Source organism: Dreissena polymorpha, chromosome 7 (assembly GCF_020536995.1).
Source record: "Dreissena polymorpha isolate Duluth1 chromosome 7, UMN_Dpol_1.0, whole genome shotgun sequence".
Lineage (NCBI taxonomy): Eukaryota > Metazoa > Mollusca > Bivalvia > Myida > Dreissenidae > Dreissena > Dreissena polymorpha.
Window position 1 is genome coordinate 9,386,686 of NC_068361.1, and position 13,803 is coordinate 9,400,488.

Genomic DNA, 13,803 nt, shown 5'->3' on the forward strand with positions numbered 1-13,803 from the left:
TTAATAATAACGGGCATTTATTATAAAATGCCATAAAAAAGATAAAAATAGAACAGATTCTTTCCAGAAAGGCATAATGGGTGGTAAAAACACGCCACGCGTATATACACATACAAAAACATGAATTTGAATGTGATGACGGCGGGAAAAACACGCCCAAAATAAGTATAAAAGAAAAATATTTGATGCGTATAACAGTAAAATAAGAAACAAATGTGTTTTACACACAGGTAAAAACATACATAGTACGGGAGTCAAAACCTTATGGCGGAGAAGGGGTGGAGGTGGGTTGTTAATTTCGACCATATTGGATTCCTCGTTAGTCTAAAAGGATACAAAGGGCCACAATGGCCAACACTGAATTTGATTGGTCAAAAGAGCCCATGTGACCCCACACTGAGGTTATACACAAGTAATTAAATATAAGGCTTGAACCAATATAATGTTCAACAATTAAGAAATCGTACAATGACATAAAATCTTTTATGTGTGCATAAAATATTATTTATGTATTGTCCTCGGTGGTAATGAAAAGGTCATAGACCGGACGGACTCGTATGACTTGAAGGAAAGAACAAACACAATATTGTTGATTGAAAACGGGCATTTATTATAAAATGCCATAAAAAAGATAAAAATAGAACAGATTCTTTCCAGAAAGGCATAATGGGTGGTAAAAACACGCCACAAAGGGGACCGGAACGGGAACCCCGCCGCCCATGAAGTACGGGAGAGGACCGCAATTCGAAAAGGGGGTAGTTGCCCCTGAATGAATATAAACGTAGCCATACGATTAAGGTCAGGTAATGTGAAAATTAAGGACAAATAAGCATTATAAGCTTTGATTTGTTAAGAGCCCCTAGGCTTAAATCATCCATCTGCTAATTAATAACAAATTATAAAACATAGTGAAGTAAATTAATTGAAAACAATAGGATTGGTGTTCAACGATCACTAGAACAAGCATAACTTAATATGTGTATGCTCCATAAGAAAAACACTGCCAGAAAAAAGCAGTGTTAATAAGAACTGCTTAACCTAATTGTCAACAAAATTGACTTAGACCTATATGTAAATAATTGGAGCTGCGACCTTAACCAGTCAGACATAAAACAACCAATATTTGTATAAAGTAAAAGCACTAGTAAAACTGGTGAAAGACTACCTGCAGCCTTTAACTGTCAGGGAAACATAACTTTTACAGCAAAACAACAAAAGTAAAGTAAGAAGATGCACACTTAAAGGAGTAAGCAATCATGAAGAAAAAACCATGTATCTGCGGCCTTAAACTGACATACAACATTGGGGATATATCCAACAAATAATGGCTTTAATAAACAGCCTTGTAAAAAGGTGAAACGTTTGCTTGCAGCCTAAAACTGTCAGGTAAACATAAATTGTACGGCAAAGCAACACACCATAAAATAAGACAACGTACCGGTAAAAGAGTAGGCAATCAATAATATAGTATAATCCCCGATCGGAGCACTAAACCGCCAGACAACATAGGAGATATAAGCAACAGATACTTGCCTTAAACAGCAGCCTTATTAAGAGATGAAAAATTACCTGCAGCCTTAAACTGTCAGGTAAACATAAATTGTAAAGCAAAGCAACGAAAATAAATATAAAAAAGATGTAACTGTAAAAAGTAGGCAATAATATAGGAAAACAATGGATCTGTGGCCCTAAACCATCATGCATAGGAGATATATACAACAGATATGGCCCTAATTACAGGCCTTTGTTATAGGTGAAAAATTACCTGTATCGATAAGAAAGTAAACAATAATATGTTATACAATGGAGCTGCGGCCTTAAACCAACAAGATGACCAAACAGATGTATACAACAGATTTTGGAATTAAGACTAAGTACAGGTACCTGTTAAGAGGTGAAAATGAATGTGCAGCTTTAAACTATAAGATTAACCTTAAATGTACAAGAACCTGACGAAGCAAAATATTAAAATGTAGTGGTTAAGTAGTATGATATCATGAACCCAGTGTAAAACAATGTAGGGGCTGCCATTAACCATCAGACAACATATGAAAAGTATTTAACACATATTGGCTTGAATAAAGGGTATTGGTAAAATTTTAAATACAATCTGCACCCTTTACCTATCAGGTAAACATAGATTGTACAGCAGAACAACAAAAGTAAAAATATGTACCCATACAGGAGTAAGCAATCATATAGTAAAACAATGGAACTGCATTCTTAAACTATCAGACAATGAGATAAAAAAGACAAACATTGCCTTAATAACAGACCTTGGTAATAGGTAAAAGGTTACCTGCGGGGTTAAACTGTTGGTTAAACATAAACAGTCAAGCAACACAACAAAAGCAAATTAATAATTGTAACACATAAACAGGGAAAGCAATAATGTACTGTGTAGTACAACTATGGAGCTGTGGTTTGGAACCGACAGACAACCAGCATTGGCATGAAGTACATGTACCAGTAAATGAGTAAAAGACCATTAGAACAATAAACTGTCAGTTAACATATATACATAATATGAAAAACCTTGACAAAAGTAAGATTCGGAATGTACTTGAAAAAGAGCGACCAATCAAAATTTAATAAACAATTGGGCTGCAGATGTAAACAGGCAGACAGTTAAAGAGACAGATACAACAAATACCAATAATCCAGAGGAATATCTGTGGGAATAACCATATGGAACAGCTCGGGTAACAAGCCCGTGATTTAAAACGTGAAAGAACTGGGCTAACGATTATCGCTTATGAGTAAGCAAAGTAAAAAGGGTAATGGATTATGATGGAAAATATATATGTAATGGCTTTCGAGGACAAAACCTAGGAAACGTATTGATCTTATTTGGTGTGACTTAGTGGAGCATGATTATTTACATAGGGATGTGGCAGATCCCTGTGGGGCGACATTCCCTTTAACTCAGAGATATGAAAAACTAATATGCCCAACAGTAGCTTCAAAATCTTAGACCCAGAAGCATCTTTTGGGAGATGAAGATTATCGGGCAGAAGGCAATTTTATACGTATAATACGCCAACACACAGGTTTATAATGGGAAAGATGTGTTGACACTAGAACTGTTAGAATAACTACCCGTTAAGATTGGCATATACGGTAAAATTGGCACATACCAATAAGAAAAACAGGGAAAATAAGTTAAAAACTTTGGTCATAAGAAATAGAAATAAGTTTAGTTAGAGGGGTAGTGTAAACCCCAATGATGCCTGACTGGGCAGAAATTAAAAGATAAATATATGCATGGCATGTCCAGATATCTGAATCAGACGGAACATGTAAGAAGTACAAGCATGACCTGATCTGGTACCCAACTTAGGTAAAATAGCTCCTTCGTAGAGAACTATAGTATTAATATCAGCCTAAACTGAATAACTAAAATCCTGCAGAATATTGAAAAATATAAGCATGGACTGAACTGAATAACTAAAATCATGCATAAATTTAGTTCCTTCGTAGAGAACTATATCCTCAATATCGTCCTGAACAGAATAACTAAAATCAGGAAGAATACTGAAAAATATAAGCGAGGGTTGCATAAAACATAGTTCCTTCGTAGAGAACCATAACATCAATATCAGCCTGAATGGAATACTGAAAATCAGTTTGAATATAGAAAAATATATGCACAGCCTGAATAAATATAGTTCCTTCGTAGAGAACTAAAATCTCAATATCGGCCTGAACGGTCCAACTAAAATCAGGCTGAATATTGTAAAATATAATAAGCAAAGCCTGCATAAACATAGTTCCTTCGTAGAGAACTAAGATATCAATATCGGCCTGAACAGTCCAACTAAAATCAGGCTGAATATTGGAAAATAATAATAAGCAAGGCCTGCATAAACATAGTTCTGCGTAGAGAACTAAAATATCAATATCGGCCTGAACGGTCCAACTAAACTCAGGCTGAATATTGGAAAATAATAATAAGCAAGGCCTGCATAAAAATAGTTCTGCGTAGAGAACTATAACATCCATATCAGCCTGAACGGTATAACTAAAATCAGGCTGAATAATGGAAAATATAAAAGCAAGGCCTGCATAAACATAGTTCTGCGTAGAGAACTATAATATTGTTCTGCGTAGAGAACTATAATAACAATATCAGCCTGAACGGTATAAGCAAAATCAGGCCAAATATTGAAAAATAAATAAGCAAGGCCTGCATAAACATAGTTCTGCGTAGAGAACTATAATAACAATATCAGCCTGAACGGTATAAGCAAAATCAGGCCAAATATTGAAAAATGAATAAGCAAGGCCTTCATAAACATAGTTCCTGCGTAGAGAACTATAACAACAATATCAGCCTGAACGGTATAAGCAAAATCAGGCCGAATATTGAAAAATATAATCAAGGCCTGCATAAAAATAGTTCCTTCGTAGAGAACTATAACATCAATATCAGACTAAACTGAAAAAATTTTAATCAGGCATATACATACTTACTTCGGAGAGAACTAAACCATTAGTATCAGCCTGAGCTGATAACTATAATCGGACATAACATTAAAAATGTATAAGTATGACATATAAAACTAAAAAACTGAAGATCACTAGATAAAACACAATGTTCTGAAGAGTGAAGTCTTCCTGTTTCTAGCCGTAATTGTTCGTTCTGGTCCTTCGTGGTTTAATGTAGTGTTCGATAGGAAGGGCTGAAAACGTGCCTTATCGTCCCATTGTAGTACTTGTACAGGAAGTGCCAGCCAGCGGACAGGTCCTCTGTATTGGGGTGTTGAGAGGTAGGCAGGTTAATGTAGTGTTCAAAGGAAGGGCTGGGAACGTGCCTTATCGCCCCTTTGTAGTACTTGTACAGGAAGTGCCAGCCAGCGGACAGGTCCTTTGTATTGCGGTGTTGAGAGGTAGGCATGGCCTGAAATGATAACTAACAGCGTGCATATATTATAAAACCAGCAGCATACAGAACAGATGATTAAAATGATTTAAACTTGGTAAAATCTTGAAAATATAATGACAGATAACAAAAATTACATTAATATTGCTAAAGAGATTATAAATAATTGTCTCCAAAATCCTATTGTAAAATATACTGTGAGTCGAAAACATAATCAAATGTTAAGAAGAGCCGCTTTTTTATAATTCATACAGTATATAACCCACGAGTTCAAGATTGTGAATATGATTCACATTGTTCATGACTTAAGTGCATAAAGACACATACCGGTAAATGATAGTATATTAAATAGCGAGCATGGCTTTTAGTGACAATAACACTAGAGTGTGTTTTAGATAGTTACAAATACATATGTCTTGCTTATAATGAGCACAAATGTTATACGTATACACAAATACTTGAAACCTGAAACTTGCTTATTTGATGAAACACCTATGTATATAATTATATAAATCAAAATGTGTTTACAAAACATATACCTGTACATAAAATTGATATAAAAAAATTAAAATTGATAGATATTACACTTATGAAGCATTAATGAAAGTATAATAATGGAAAACAGTTTGATAAATAAAAATGTAGAAAGAAACTTCAGCAAGTTTTTGGCATCATAAAGACACGCTTTTTCATTAACTGAAGGATACGTGAAAGGATATTTCTGTTCTCTGGCTCGGGCTGGGGGATTCTGCAGCTACCGGTCACCTTTACGGACACTCCTTGGGTATAACCTTATGTGAACTATTGTGACTACAAGTCAAAAATAGACTGACCAGATGTGACTACAAGACAAAACTTGGAAGGTTAAAATTACATTGTGACTATAAGACACACCACGCCACATACAAATAAGATATATATATATATATATATATGAATATGAAGCTTTTAAGAATATTAAAATTACTTATAGTTTTTAGTAGTTACAGACTTAACAAGGATATGTTAATGAAAATATTACGACCAAATAATTGCCATAAAGAAAACATGAACAACAATAGCACAACAAAACACATCACAAGAATTTTAAAATACACACGTTGACCATATAAATGAGGTATGGTAATATAGACTAAAATGAAAGGGTGTTTCATTGTTTATTTCATAAAAACGTGAAGACATCTGTTAATGTGACAGTGGGAAACCCAGCTAAACTGACAATACAAATGTGTCGTAAATATTCATAAAGTATAAGCCCAGGCTGAACTTTAAATTAAATAAGACAATAATAAATATACAAGATATATAGAGCTGACCCGAATTGATCATCATTCTTAAAAAGGCAGAAAAAATAATAATTTAAACAGCCAGAACTTAAAGTCAGGCACAAATGTTAACACGATATTTGAATACTTATCTGAACTGAATCAGTATGACTGATACAGGGCAGCGACAACTGTGTAGCTGATCAGCATAAAAAAAGTGACTGGCGATATGCGCTAATTACGCTGTGGGCGCCGCCATCTTGGAAACCTTTCACGGTAGACTGCGTATACGTCGCAAAGTTTTCTGCACACGGCACTGATAGTGATAAGCATGTGTACTCGTTCAACTGCCCTTTAAACTTAGTATCACACGGGATAACACCATTGGTGTAAGTCTTCGTACAACGAGAGATAATCCTTCACATAAACGGAATGAAACGGCATCATATCCTATTAAAATTAATCCTTGGAAGTATCGCCTAAGAGCGTAATTGTTAATTTCGACCATATTGGATTCCTCGTTAGTCTAAAAGGATACAAAGGGCCACAATGGCCAACACTGAATTTGATTGGTCAAAAGAGCCCATGTGACCCCACACTGAGGTTATACACAAGTAATTAAATATAAGGCTTGAACCAATATAATGTTCAACAATTAAGAAATCGTACAATGACATAAAATCTTTTATGTGTGCATAAAATATTATTAACAATGAGTTTTGATAATATAAATGCCATTTAACAGAAAATTGACATAAATGTAAACATAATTAATTTTTACAAAATAGCCGACAACAACCGATTTAGTGTTAAAATTTCCGCGTACGTTTTAGTATATTTACTGTACCCAGGGTACGAGCCTTACTAACTGTATTATTATTATATCTCACCGACTACAAGGTACCTTTACCTTGTTGTGTTTATCAACCTGGAATTTATGTAAAATCCGGCTAATTAGTAACAGATGTGATACACTGAGATAAAGATATTGCCTTAGTCCTTATGTATTTGAGGCTGTTTCCATAAATAATTAAGAAGTAACTTTTTACAGCTTGATAGATTTTTTTAAAAATAAATAACTCAGAAAAAAGTTTATCAATTACAGAATAATTATTGATTTTATATAAAATGGCTCCTTTGTAATGTTTAAATGCTACAATTTTCAATCGACCAGTAATGACCAGTATTGACCGGTTTTAACCAGGTATTGACCGCCGGCCCGGTCAATACTCAATTGACCTGTCAATATGCCAACCCTGCATTGAAGCCTAATATGCATTTATCTATTATTATTTGGGCACAAATAATTTTACTGTGTGAAGACCCTACATAAAAATGCTGATTTTTTTCTTACTTGGTACCTGGCGACACACATTTTCAAGTCTATTTCATTAAATTTGGCATAGATATTTATAAAATTGGCATCGTATGAACCAGTAGTCATAGTATAAGCAACATTGAAGCCTAATATGCATTCATCTATTATTAATTGGGCACAAATAATTTTACTGTGTGAAGACCCTACATAAAAATGCTGATTTTTTTCTTACTTGGTACCTGGCGACACACATTTTCAAGTCTTTTTCATTAAATTTGGCATAGATATTTTAAAAAATGGCATCGTATGAACAAGTAGTCATAGTATAAGCAACATTGAAGCCTAATATGCATTCATCTACATGTATTATTATTTGGGCACAAACAATTTTACCGTGTGAAGATCCTACATAAAAATGCTGATTTTTTTTCTTATTTGGTACCTGGCGACACACATTTTCAAGTCGATTTCATTAAATTTGGCATAGATATTTATAAAAATGGCATCGTATGAACCATTAGTCATAGTATAAGCAACATTGAAGCCTAATATGCATTCATCTATTATTATTTTGGGCACAAATAATTTTACCATGTGTGAAGACCCTACATAAAAATGCTGATTTTTTTCTTAATTGGTACCTGGCGACACACATTTTCAATTCTATTTCATTAAATTTGGCATATATATTAATAAAAATGGCATTGTATGAACATGTCTTCATAGTATAAGCAACATTGAAGCCTAATATGCATTCATCTATTATTATTTGGGAACAAATAATTTTACCGTGTGAAGACCCTACATAAAAATGCTGATTTTTTTCTTACTTGGTACCTGGCGACACACATTTTCAAGTCTATTTCATTAAATTTGGCATAGATATTTATAAAATTGGCATCGTATGAACCAGTAGACATAGTATAAGCAACATTGAAGCCTAATATGCATTCATCTATTTTTATTTGGCCACAAATAATTTTACAGTGTGAAGACCCTACATAAAAATGCTGATTTCATCTATTATTATTTGGCCACAAATAATTTTACAGTGTGAAGACCCTACATAAAAATGCTGATTTTTTTTCTTACTTGGTATCTGGCGACACACATTTTCAAGTCTATTTCATTAAATTTGGCATATATATTAATAAAAATGGTATCGTATGAACTAGTCGTCATAGTATATTAGCAACATTGAAGCCTAATATACATTCATCTATTATTATTTGGGCACAAATAATTTTACCGTATGAAGACCCTACATAAAAATGCTGATTTTGTCTTACTTGGTACCTTGCGACACACAATGTCATATTCATCTACACAAATGTATCACATGTGTCAGAAAACACCCAGGACAAATATATGGACGGAATGATTTTTTCACTTATGTGGGTGTATGTTGGCTCCACTTCACACGATACAGTCATTGTAGTTTAATTGAAAAACGCATCTTACAATGTGAGATGAGTTCTGGGTTCAGGCCCCAGCAGTGGCCTATCAAGTGTGATATACAGAGCCATTATGATTAAATATACACAGTTATTTTTTTAAACAATACAATTAAATATAAGGAATAATGTTAAAGGGCATTGCTGCTTAGCCATTTTTGGGATTGTATTGTGATTTTTGGCCAAATTTGGCACTGAATAACAGGGTTTATATACATCCCAAGCATAAATGCTTCTAAATTTGTTAAAAAAAAACAAGTCGAAGTGTGCAGAATATTAAAAATTTGCAACTTTCTGATGTCTAAAGGTCATTAAATGCCACTTAAAGTTTACATTTTTTTGTACAAAATGACCCATTTTGTGCTGTCCATTATTGGTTAATGTTTTACGCCGTCAGGTCCAAAAATGCTCATTCTGTAGCTTGTTTGGACTATAATCTATAATGTGGCCAAGTTTCAGCAGATTCGGCCCAGTGGTTCTGATTTTATACGCAGTGACTAGCTTTTATTAGTCCACTACCGGTTTCACCGGAGGGGACTTATGGTTTGTGCTCTGTGTGTCCGTCAGTCAGTCAGTTAGTCTGTCACACTTTTCTGAATCCTGCGATAACTTGAAAAGTTCTTAATATTTTTTCATGAAACTTGAAACATGGATAGATGGCAATAAGGACATTATGCACGTAATTTCATTTTGTTCCTACGTCAAAAATTCTGGTTTCTATGGCAATAAATAAAAAAATAAAATAAATTCTGACAATGGTGGAGCCGGTAGGGGACAAATTTGCTTGACAATAGTATTGTTGAGTATTACTCACTGACTTATGCATATGCGCTCGGCTGTTTTCGGAGAATACCTGAGGTATTGTCATAGCCAGCTCATCGTGTCGTGTCGTGTCTTTTCGCCGTCCGGCGTCCGCCATGCTAAAACCTTAACATTGACCCATTGTACCCACAATTTTCGTACCCACATTTTTTTTCGTAACCAAAATGTTCGTACCCACATTTGTTTAGTACCCAAAATTTGTGTTCCCACATTTTCTTACCCAAATTTTCGAACCCACATTTTTTTAGTTCCCACTCATTCCATCCCGCGAAACCCTTAAGGTGTCGCAACTCTAGTAAAGAGTGCACACAAAACTCGACCCGTGCGCTATGACACACACTTGATAAAGTTGAATGGCGTGTGTTCATTTCAAACTTGCGATTGATTTTGAAAAACGAATTGCGTGTTAAATTATGCAATAGCGAACATATTCAGTGCCTTCAGAGCTTTGATTTGCTTTTGTTGTGTACATGTGTGTCGTGCCCTTGAATAAGATTTATTTCTCATTATATTGGGTTTTCTATCCCGCTAGTGCAAATAAAGTTTCACCTTATGTGTATTCAATGTTCAAAAATAGTTTTGGAAACGACGTTTATGCCCAATAGTTGACATGTACGTGCGTCATGTTAATTGGCACGAAATGGGAGAAACAGGCCTGATTAAATTAGGGGCTATGGGATTTGAATATCGTGTGGAATTTTAGCCAATAGAGAAGCATACGTATAGATATGTGTAATACTAAGATTACGTGAAAACCACATTTTAAGGTTGCACCAGCAAAATTTAACCGTTACAGGTTTAACCCACAAACGTGTTTATTCTTTACCATTGGAATATACTTTTTAGGGTATTGTATATTTTTAATTAACATGACTGTCTTGTTAGCTATCCGTGTCATGTTCATGTTATTACTGATCGTTAAACATGGATAAAAAATAAAAACTCAATTATATTCCATGAGGTGAACACAGCCTAAATCTCACATATGCGTGTAGAGTATTACTTCGTGCTAATAAAGTACGTTTTAATTATATGTATTTCGCAGTGTACGAGATCCTTCCACACCTAAGGCTGCAATATGTGTGTACCTGCAGTGTGTCTCGGCACTCCTGTCTATTCAACTAAGCAGACGAAAGTTGTGCCGACTTTTAAAACTGTAGCTGCACTTTCTGATATTGAATGATATTTGCAATGAATGTTAAACCATTGCATAATGATTTATAATAATCATATTTGCTTCAAAGAAACATCAATCAAAGTGGTAAACATGGCACATAAAAATATTAATCAACATTGATTTTATAACTGTATGTGTTAATAGTGCTCATTTAATAAGGAAAGCATTTGAATTTATATAAAGAAATTGAAGCAGTGTAACTTCAGGGCAAAATGGGATATTAATATGAGTTTTGCTTTGGTAAAAATTGTGCTTAATACATGCGTGTAAAGTGTAATTCCAGATAAGCCTGTGCAGTTCGCACAGACTTATCACGGACAACAGGTTCTACTTGTGTTGTCTTGTTCGTTTAAGGAAGTCTCTTCTTGGCAAAAATCCAGTTAAGGCGGAAAGTTTCATCCCTGATCAAATCTGTGCAAACTGCACAGGCTAATTTTGGACGACACTTTTAGCACATACATCAAACCCAGATTTCCAAGAGCTATGTTCTCTAAAGACCGGAAGAAAGGAAAACGTCTTTTCTAGGACTTAACATTGATCAATCTATTCTGCGATGTTTCCGAATACTATAGCGTTTGCATGATAGTTAATTTGCCTAACTCAGTATATAGAACAACAATGTTAGTTTCGTGATATTCAGCTGCCTCTGGCAAACAAAACAGAAATATATAAATGACAAGTCCGAAATATCACAGTTGCATATTTTTTGTTTTTCGATCAGACTCTAATTCCATCATGTAAGATTGGCCTCAAGATATAAGTGTAAATAGGTTTCTTGTTCTATGTGTATTATTAAACTGAAAAGAGAGTATTGTATTAGAGACAACGTGTTTTTGCGAGGTACATATTTCACAAAATTGTATAGGCAATCGATTTATTTAAATAAAACAATAGAGAACGGTAACACATTATTTTCTTATATCTATTATTAATGGAGTTTCATTATTCACGCATTTCCTGGAGTAAGTTTATACTCTCGATTCAAAAGTCACTTTATACTTTTAAGTAAAAATATGACAATATCATTCACGATAAATGAGTTTAATTCCAGGGAAAAATGAAAACGTCTGCGTATGTATTACTGTTTATATCCGATGTGTGTGCAATACACTTCATAATTAAATTCGTCTTATGCTATCGTTTAATAAATGAACACCAACATTCTAGTAAAAGATTTAATGATTTGGTCTCATTTAAAATAAACTTATCATTTGCTACAGATCATTCATTAAGCTTAATTCTTACTAAAATCTGTTTACTGGCTTTTTCAAGACAAATATGGACGTTTCGATAAGACACATATGATGTTAATTGATGTGTAGTTTTAAGATTATTAATGAAATTCGATATCTTTTTGTTTTTTATTTAATACCAATAAGCTTTGTAATTAATACCAATAAGCTTCTAACAAAACACAAATCGTTTAATACATCTGTCTTATAAATCTGTATGCAGTAGAACATAAATATGTTGTTCACATAGAAAGCAAGTACATAATAATGTAAAATTTGTTGCAATTATTATACAATGTCGCTACTATGCATTAACCTCATCTTTATGACATTCTCACGAAAACATGTTTATTTCCAGCCTATTTAAATTGATTTATATTCATAATGATTTATATTCAGTATTTACTTCAACGCATACTTTTATTGTATACGTGTATTGATTACCATTAGCTTTATACACATGTATGTCAAAACGCCATATTGGTGCAAAAGGTAGCATGTGCCTTCTAATTTCAATGTCTCATGGAACCTTTTTGACGATGCTGTAACAGCAGCGTCCAAGGTTTGATAACCAGTTAAAAAAAATTCACAATGGCAACCTATGTAAAAGATCGAGCCAGTCCGATTGAGATAACTCGATTCTTCGGTTACTTCCCTCGGCATTCGCCACTGCGTAGGAGGTTGCTCGTTGATTTTCATTGATAACATTCTCCTAGCAGAGTTGTCGTTCGTGTTGATAAGGGTAAATATTAATAGAACAGCATATCCTGGGGAAACAGATTCAATAAGTGTATCAGAAAGTAAATTTCAAATTAGTAATTTTACATCCATTTTATTTTTATGGACCAATGAAACAACTATATATTTTCTCTATTTTGTTTGATATTTGTTCTCGATTTAGTAAATAAATTGCGAATAAAAACATTTAAAATTAACCTTTTACGTGATCACAAAACTAAAGAATGCGAACGATTTCGAACCTGCAAATTGTAAACGCTGCACTGCTATGATATATATAGATAAAACAACATTTGTCTGCTTTAATGTCCGTCCCGCTAGCGCAGTGGTAAGGACGTTCGCTTTTTCACCTTTACGACACCGGTTCGATTCCCGCTCCCGGCGCAATGTTATATTTTGTATGTTTTGTGGTCACCATTCCTGACAGTTGTTTTTTTACCGGAAAATCTCACCCCCCCCCCCCGCAGCATTTGACCATATAAAAAAATTAAAAAGTATTTCAGTACAAAACAAATAGCTGGAAATTGCAATATTTGTTCTCGATTTAGTAGATAAATTGCGAATAAAAACATGTAAAATTAACTTTTTACGTGATCACAAAACTGAAGAATGCGAACGATTTCGAACCTGCAAATTGTAAACGCTGCACTGCTATGATATATATAAATCAAACTACATTTCTTTGCGTCATTGTCCGTCCCTCTAGCGCAGTGGTAAGGACGTTCGCTTTTTCACCTTTACGACACCGGTTCGATTCACGCTCCCGGCACAATGTTATACTTTGTATGTTTTGTGGTCACCATTCCTGACAGTTGTTTTTTTTCCGGAAAATCTCATCCCCCCCCCCCGCAGCATTAGACCATATAAAAAATTAAAAAGTATTTCAATACAAAACAAATAGCTGGAAATTGCAGC

At 34.2% G+C, this 13,803-nt stretch overlaps 1 protein-coding gene and 1 long non-coding RNA gene across 2 annotated transcripts in view; one reads left to right on the plus strand and one right to left on the minus strand.

The window, feature by feature from the left end:
• LOC127838402 (box C/D snoRNA protein 1-like) overlaps window positions 1–13,803 on the plus strand; it is a 380,290-nt gene that overhangs the window by 284,311 nt on the left and 82,176 nt on the right. The window lies entirely within an intron of this gene.
• Window positions 587–6,854, minus strand: LOC127838404 (uncharacterized). The gene is made up of 2 exons (XR_008029800.1): window positions 5,580–6,854; window positions 587–4,900 (listed from the first exon to the last, which is right to left on the minus strand). It is a non-coding gene; the product is annotated as an uncharacterized LOC127838404 (long non-coding RNA).